Source organism: Silene latifolia, chromosome 2 (genome assembly GCF_048544455.1).
Source record: "Silene latifolia isolate original U9 population chromosome 2, ASM4854445v1, whole genome shotgun sequence".
NCBI lineage: Eukaryota > Viridiplantae > Streptophyta > Magnoliopsida > Caryophyllales > Caryophyllaceae > Silene > Silene latifolia.
The window spans coordinates 180,329,660-180,338,699 of NC_133527.1; the positions used below are offsets into that span (position 1 = coordinate 180,329,660).

A 9,040-nucleotide genomic window follows, 5' to 3' on the forward strand; every position below is an offset into this window, starting at 1 on the left:
CTACAAGTTACACTTACACTTGTAAAACTCCTACAATATCACATTTACACTTACTAATCACTCAAACTCAAAAGTGATTAAATTTGTGATTAAAGAGTGAAAAATCAATTAATTATATGATAGAAATTGATTAGTGAAAATATTTTTTTGTTAATTTCAATCTCAACCATCCATTTCAATCCAACCATCCACATTTTTTTCCTTTTCTTTTTAATAGTTCTTAATCCATCCCTTCTCCATCCATCTCAACCATCCATTTTCTCATCCAATGGCCCTTAGAGGAACTTATGGACTCAATGGAATTGGTGGACTCATTAGATCCCCTCTCTCTCTCTCTCTCTCTCTCTCTCTCTCTCTCTCTATATATATATATATATATATATATATATATATATATATATATATATATATATATATATATATATATAGTGTCAAGTTCTCCTAAGTCCTTCATATTTTTTGAGTCCCTAAGTCTTCATATGGGCCTTTGGATGAAGGAGATGGAGGGAGGAGATTGTATCTCAATGGAGGGCTAGGAATGAATCTATCTAATTTCCCTCCCTAATAATTCCTAAACACCTCTTAGGGGGTGTTTGGTTGGGTATATTGGAATGGAATGGAATGGATTAGATCCATTCCATTGTTTGGTTGGGGTGATTTGGAATGGAGTTAGATACCCAATGGATTCTAACTCCACCCCAACCCCTTGGAATCCCATACCCACCCTCCCCCCTTGGATTCAAACTCCATTCCTCCTCTTTATAATTTGGGGTGAACCAAACAACATTAGACAAGTATGGATTTAGAACCCCATACCACCCTACTATCAAACTCCATTCCATTCCATTCCGATTTGTTGAACCAAACGACCCCTTAATTCTAATCCTCTCTTTTTACCCACTCCCTCTTCCCCTCACTAATCATTCAATTTCATACATTTCATTTCCTCTCATTCTCTCTCAATAACAAAACCAAAAAAAAAACCCAAAAAAAAAAACCCAAACAAAATAAAAAAAAAACCCAAACAAAATCAAAACAAACCCAACACCCACCATCAACCAATACCGCCACTAAACCACCAGCCACGAACCACCACCAATACCGACACTGACCTCCAGCCACTGAACCACCAGCCACCCGCCACTGACCCCACGACAAGCTGGTTTTTTTTTTTTTTTCAGTTTCGATTTTTTTTTTCAGTTTTGTTTTTAATTTTGTTTCTTTGTGATTGTTAGATCCCATTTATTTTGTTTGTTTTTAATTTTGTTGGTAATTTTTAATTTTTGTTGGTAATTTTTAATCATCTTCATCTACCCACCACATTTCATTAATTTCAGATTTTTTTTCTTCTAATTTTGGTCTTGTTGGTTGTTTTCGAAAATGGTGGTGATTTTTTGTTAGGATATGTTGAAGATATTGGGTGGTAGTGTTGTTGAATGTCGTTGTTGTCTTTTGTTTTCTTGTTTTTTTTTTTTTTTTTCCTTTTTTCTTTTCCTTCCTTTCTTCCCTTTTCAGATTCACTAGTTGTTGCTCCGCGCCCTACCGGGCGCGGAACCCCAATTTGGTTAATCATTTAGAAAACCTCTGTAGAGGCATCGAAATAGAAACGGAAATTGTCGTTTACATTGGTAATAACAATTGTAGAACATAGTAGTTAGTATACATGCAAGACAAGCACGTTAAAGAAAGACCCTCACAATTTGGAACACCACGTATGGGTGTTTAATTGAATAGAGATCAAATAATAGAAAACAGAAAACGAGGCTGAAATTAAAAGTGGCTAACAAAGAGACGGAACACACTTCTTTGTGAAATACTCCAGGTAGAGCATTGTTTAGGCTACTAAATAATTATAATTTGAAATACTCCAGGTACATCTGATAATTATACAAATCAAATAAAAGATAAGATAATTTGAATTTCCGAAATAGGGGCATAAAATATAAAACATTGTACAAAAAGGAGAGGGAATGACGCAACAACTATTGCTATTAAATTTTTAACATAAGATCTATATCAATACATGCCACTAATTATACTCACTATGTAAGGAAAGAGATATTAGCCGTAGCATCAAAACCGTCTTTGGTCGCGCTCTCTTTCAGTAGGATGAGAGTGTCATGTCATGGTTACCTTGTTTGCTGCAAAATCAACATTGTATTAAGCCCTAACTAAGCTTAGAATTGGACGTTCAAGGGGTTTAGCAACATACTAATTTCGTTAAAGACCAACCTCTTCTTGATAGATCGGACTGCCTTATTCAACCTAGCTAAAATATGGTTTCTTTGGCATCCCTAATCTCTTTCACATGTACAATCACCTCAAATCCTAGATCAACATCTTTAATCTCATAAAACCACAAATATTAAATCTGTCTCAAATAACAAAAAGTAGTGTTCTAAATAAGTAGGCAAAAATGTTAATAACGACTCGTACAACAAGCTAATCTCATTAAAAATCCAACCCTAAAGTTCCATAACCTGTGACTCCATCAGACTTTTTCCTCAAAATGAGCCGCCTAACAAGCACCAATGCATCAAACTTCTTAAACACGTCTCCTTTATCACCCGCTAAAATCAATAGGCTATTGGACCACCCTGAATACATGTTTTTACTCTCCATTTGCGATAAGGCAACCACTATCCGAACCGATCACACTACCTCAAGAACCTTGTCGTTTGATCATACTAACTAAATTTGCAAAACTAATACAATTATGTAAAGAGAATGGTGATTTATCCCAGTTAATGTATGTGCCTACAAAACTAAAATACTACATCATCATCATCATCAGAGCCTTAATCCTTAGTTGTGAAAAGCCCGAATGCTCAACAAACTTAAAAAAAAAAAAAAAAAAAAAAAAAAAAAAAAAAAAACTGAATATGTTTGGTCACTGAACACTAATTCCACTCTCAATAGTCATTGTATTTATTTATTATAAATAAAGGTTGCATAAGGACGATAACTGAGTCTAAATTCAAGCAGGATATATTCTGTTTAATTTTTAAGTGCTTAATCCTAGAAATGCACTTCTTTAGAGTCCAGTTTATTGTCACACGAAATTTATTGTCACACGAAATTTAGAACAGAGAGGAATTTCTTATCATCCTAAAATACAGGAATGTGCCAATGGCTAACTCCTAGTTTTGCCATATCCATCTACACCAGAAAGATATTTACCGTGCAATTCTATGAGACAGAGAATTAAGTACCTTAAGACATATTCTAACATTCCTACCATGTCAATTCACAAAATCAGGCCATAGTCGAGCCAGTACTTGCAACAAACAATACAGAACACCTTCATCTACTGACATCTATTCAAATATCGCAAGTTTCAATATATTAAAACTTCCCACCTCCATCAAGAACAAAAGAAGTCCCCGTTTATTTGCTCACTAATTCTTATATGTGACGGCCTCATCATAATCTATATTTAATATGATAGACAACACCTAATCATCAGAATTAGATCAACAATCAATAAAAAACAAGAAAATCAAATAACTATGGATAATCTCAAACATCATAAACTATGGGCAATCTAATTGATCAAACAAATTACCAAATGAACCAGTAATCATACTAAATTTAAAAAATAGAAAGGAAAAAAAATGAAGATACCTAATAGAAAATCTCCCACTTGTTCCCTTGCAAAACCGAGTAATCGACACATTTAGGAGAGAGGTTAGATCCGTACCTATTAAAAAAACAAAACAAAAAAAAAAACAGATAAATTAAGTAAAGGTAAATAGGATGAGAGAATGTCATAAGGAATTTTGAGGAGCTACTGAAGGGATTATCTATGGAGTCATGTGCTACCCCGACTCTCCGACACGGGTGTCGTGTCTGACACGTGTCAGATACGGCTATTTTGTGTAAATTTTTCAATTTTTTGGTCTAAATGAAGTTTCAAAGTGTCGCGTCGGTATCTGACAAGTAGGTGTCGGACACGTGGCACGGCGGCTAAGTGAAGTGTCGGAGTAATATAGATGGAGTAGCTAGGAGAGTTTTAAAGGTGACATCCACCGACCACTACCGTCACCAATCACGCCACAACCACCCTGAACTACAGCCAACAACAATTGCCACGAACAAGCATAGAACAACTGCCTACCACAACCACCATCAATGAACCGATCTAAGTGCAAGCTAGCTTTAATTTGTGGGTGATCTAATCTACATCGAAGGCTGAACTTGAGCTTGATGTTCTTCGTCCTCAACAACTGAAACTGCATTAAAACCCCCACGTATCAGAATTCAACCGAAAAAGGCAAACGATGATGAAAATAAATAAGCAAAATGAGCAAGAGGAAAAACATCAACGGTCACCATATTTCTCCTATTCATCATAATCTCCGTTAGTTACAATAATTCCATGTATAAAGTCAGAACCTTTGGTACGGTGAGGAACAAGGATATAAAAAGCCAAATGATACCTTTGTGTATGGACTCACAAATTCCTTCGAAAGTGTTAACAAATCCGTCACTAAACAACCATCAAAATTCAAAACTAAGACCCCGCATTTAAATTAGGTTAAAACCTATCAAAAATCTAGCTAATTCAGCAATTTTTGTTTCGCAACCTAAATCCATAACCAGTCTTAAGATATAACAAACTTCAGTTTAACACAAAATCCCATAAAACCCCAACTCAACCCTGAAAAGTAAAACCTTAAACAAACACTAAAGACTCAATCAAGTGTAACCCCAAAAATTAAAGAGACCTATTTGGTTAGCACCATTGTCATAATTGCTAATTTTTTTTTCACTTTACCGTGATTTCACTTACAATAATCCGCAAATTTGATGGACAATTGTCCGAAAGCAAAATCCAACTAAATGATCACATAACCTAAAAGATCTTTCCATATAATAGACAACTACCCAAATAAAAGCAATGATAATTTATAAGCACCAAAATGAATATGAACCCAGAAATGTGAACCAATAACCACGCACGAAAGGCAATGAATATGAACCAAGAAATGTAAATTACGAAATAATAAAAGTGCCCTGAGTTAGCCATAAGGGGTGATATAAACTCTACCCAAACGTAATCCATGAACTACATAAATGTAGAAAATATGACGCTGGCCGGTGTTGTTGATCAACCCTGATAACAAAAAGCTAAATATGCATAGGGATTGTAAGGAAACTCTATACAAATCAATAGGGACGGTAAGGACAAAAAAATTAAAGTTAAGAAGCCCGGGTTATACATATTGAAAGTAATGTAGGTCTCATTCTCATTATCGACGTAGCTGAAGTTATAGATGAAGTTTAACCTCAGCTCACAGGGACTAAGCTGAAAACCTGTTGTTCTTGATTTCATGATCCGCTACTCCAATACTGCTTTGTTTTGTTCCACATGATAACATATTCTTTTTGATCGGGAATTATCTCAAGAGTATAAAGACCCGGGGAAGGATCGTCCTCATTTTTCCAAGAAAAGTTGCTGTCTTTTTCTAGTCTTTTTGTTATACTCGATCCTACAATCAGGAAGCCAAGTATCAGTAAGATTTTCAAAACTCTACTACAGCGGCTTACTCGTATTAGGTCCGTCTCTAAGAACCAGATTTCCTAAATCAAGTAAAACTGCTTGTACTGATTTCCTGGTTGTCGAATTCAAATATGTGGACTAAATGGGTGATGATTTTAGTCCGTTTGTAATAACCAAGTTTCCATCTAAAATTTTAGCTATAACTATGTTTATCTAAGACGGGATTAGCTCTGTTTGCTACCCTAAATACAGTGAATACTGAAATTTTCTTGTACCAAATACCTATATACCAGTTGGAAGATTCACCAGGTCGAAAGTAGCCGAGCTCAAAGTTTCTTCCTGCTGATATTATTGTTTCATCTCCGGAGATCGAGTTGTTTACCGTAATCCTGTCCAAACCAGATGACAAGGGAATTATGAATGAGATAATTAATGTGAGATGATAAAGCTTGAAACATCGATCATACAAGTTATCCATGACATACAAACTCCAAAGGGTAAATGTTATGTTTTTCAGTCAGTTAAGAATAACAAACACAAGTATATAGTGAAACACTGAAACAACGGTTTGCTAGAAGACTAAATAAAGTGGTGGCAACCTAAATTTATACTTCCTAGGTGGTGTTAGATATATATAATCCAGAAATAAAGTAAATTCTTCATTCAGTATGCTAAATTAAACATTTTAAAAATCTCTACATAAATTTATACTTCCTCCAACCGACGAGAAAGATCATATTTCCAAGTCCCGATTAACATTTGTCCCATTTGTTTAATAGTCGTCTAACCAAACCACTATACCAGGCAACCTAGTAGTAGATAACTTATTTCCTTAAGGACTGCTAAAAAGTTTATACTTTGAAGTCCAAATTTTCTTTTCTTCCAAAAAATCAATCTTATTCCAGAAATGGAAATGTTTCAGGCTGAAATTAAAAATCATAGTTCTGTTGACGAGTCGTCCTCCCCATTTTATCACAAGCTCTACTATTTTTTTAACTCATAACTTACCACCACGATAAACCTTCATTACCATGCAGCCATTATATAAGAAAGACACAAATAGTTGAGCCCCCACACTACTTGCACATACCTCTAAAACCTCTAATCAATCTCTATTTTGACAAACATCTACTTAAGTCAGATACCTTTGCTCACTTTACCATCATTTCCTCCATATACAAATAGTCGAGGTATGAAGCTCAATCAAGACTTCAGTGTAATTATAATATTTTGAGACAAAAACAATGCTAAACTAAATGATCATTCTTGTCCTAATATGGGTGGTTTTCTACAACCAACGACCCCAATTCGAAAGAACCCATGAAACAAAACATGAACAAGAAACAATTTGAAATAAATGAGTCGACTTTGGTTAATTAAACAAGCTAATCACTGTCATCATGGTCGAAGTTCGGAACTTTTTCAAAGTTCCATCCGATTGACTCACTCCATCACAAAAGAAACAACGAAGGCAATTAATCAAAATAAAACAAATCATAAACAAATTCGAGAAGAACCCATCAATCCAATCATGAAATACTATACTACTCACCTCTTCAAAACAATCAAAACCCACAATTCAACAACAACAAAAAAAGTAACAAAGATCCGGTAAACAAAGAAACTAACAGCATACCAACAGTGGCACAAAAAGGGTAAGAATCTGCAACCAAGATGATGGTTGAGCAACAACCTTTAGCAACTTCCGCGATTGTCAGCTGATCTATAAGCCCACCTGCGATGGATGAAGCTCATGGCTTGAGAATTTGATCAAAGTAAAAGGTGTGTCTACGAAAAGCGGAGGATCAAAGTAAAAAGAACAAATCATTGCCGGAGGATCTCATATCATAACATGTAATTGGAGTTACTACGAAGTATGATTTGAAGTAAAATAAAAAGAGTCACAAACCTTGATCTTGGTCTTAAGAGCTCTAGTAATACCAAGCTTAACTTCATTATATGAACCAACCGATTGTCTGATCTCTCCATACTATCTCAAACCAATTCCTAAAGTTTGGTTTTTTTACCGAAAGAAGATTAATTAAAACTCTGACGGAGCTAAAAGAACCCAAATACTCCGTAATAACCCAGGAAAAAGTCGACTAAAAACCCAGATCACCAAAATTAAATGGAAATGAGTGGGTGAGAATGATACAACAATGTCGTAAAAGGAGTGGGTCAGTGGGTGTGAGTGAATGTGAGAAATGGAGGGTGGGGATTCAAAGGGGAAATCAAGGGTTGAGGGAGAACAACTACTATTCATAGCTACAGTTGCTTGAACTCCTCTCTTTTTAAAGGTAAAGGATTTTTTTTAAATCTCAGATTCGGTTTTTTTATTTATTTATTTTTTCAGTTTCGATTTTTTTTTTTCAGTTTTGTTTTTAATTTTGTTTCTTTGTGATTGTTAGATCCCATTTATTTTGTTGGTAATTTTTAATTTTGTTGGTAATTTATTTTGTTGGAGGAAGATGGTGAGGATAGTATAATTTATTTTTAATTTTGTTCATATTTTTTCAGATTTGGTTCATATTTTGGTTTCATGGTTTTTAGGGTTTAGGGTATGCTAAAGCAAAGGCATGATTCAGCACAAGGAATCCTTGCTTTCGTTAAAGTTCGATGTCATTGTTAGATATGTGCAGTAATCACAGTTAACAGCCAAAGAAAAGTTGGAAGACAAACTTCTACTCATCATATTTTCATCTATATTTGAGCTATTCATCTTCAGAATCTCTTAAGTTGAAACTGCCATGAGGATCATTAAAGATCTTGTGTTTTAAAAAAAAATTGCACACCCTTCAAACATTAAAGTTACACTTTTTGTGTGTTAAAATTACACTTATCGTCATTAAAGTTACACTTTTTTCTGTTAAAATTACACTTTTTTTCGTTAAAATTACACTTTTTTTTTGTTAAAATTACACTTTTTTTCGTTAAAATTACACTTTTTTCCTGTTAAAATTACACTTTTTTTCGTTAAAATTACACTTTTTTTCGTTAAAATTACACTTTTTTCCGTTAAAATTACACTTTTTTTCTGTTAAAATTACACTTTTTTTCGTTAAAATTACACTTTTTTCGTTAAAATTACACTTTTGTTGGTTAAAATTACACTTTTTCATGTTAAAGGTTATCCTCCCAATGACTAAAGTTATACTCTTGGACTAAAGTTACATTAATTTGGACTAACTAATTTCGACTAATTTGGACTATTTGGACTGACTAATGGACTGAAATTACATAATTTGGACTAAAATTACACCAATTTTGACTAAAATTTCAACATTTTGACTAAAATTACACAATTTTGGACTGAAATTACATAATTTGGACTAAAAATACACTTTGGACTAAAGGTAAAATTTGGACTAAAGTTATACAATTTGGACTAAAGTTACACAATTTGGAATAAAATTACACAATTTTGGACTAAAATTACACAAATTTGGACTGAAATTACATAATTTGGACTAAAATTTACACTATTTACGACTAAACTTGGACTAAAGTTACACAATTCATTTATTTTGACTCATTGAT

At 33.9% G+C, this 9,040-nt stretch overlaps 1 long non-coding RNA gene across 8 annotated transcripts; it reads right to left on the reverse strand.

Annotated features, from left to right (window-relative positions):
- Nucleotides 1–1,808: 1,808 nt before the first annotated feature.
- On the reverse strand, nucleotides 1,809–7,775 carry LOC141643542 (uncharacterized). 8 transcript variants are annotated; one of them, XR_012543726.1, is made up of 7 exons: nucleotides 7,413–7,775; nucleotides 7,140–7,238; nucleotides 5,786–5,892; nucleotides 5,289–5,492; nucleotides 4,118–4,232; nucleotides 2,233–3,700; nucleotides 1,809–2,141 (listed from the first exon to the last, which is right to left on the reverse strand). It is a non-coding gene; the product is annotated as an uncharacterized LOC141643542 (long non-coding RNA). The 8 variants fall into 8 exon arrangements; XR_012543727.1 differs by having other exon boundaries at nucleotides 1,809–2,328; nucleotides 3,625–3,700; nucleotides 7,413–7,762; XR_012543728.1 differs by having other exon boundaries at nucleotides 3,625–3,700; nucleotides 7,413–7,761.
- Between the last annotated feature and the right edge of the window lie 1,265 nt (nucleotides 7,776–9,040).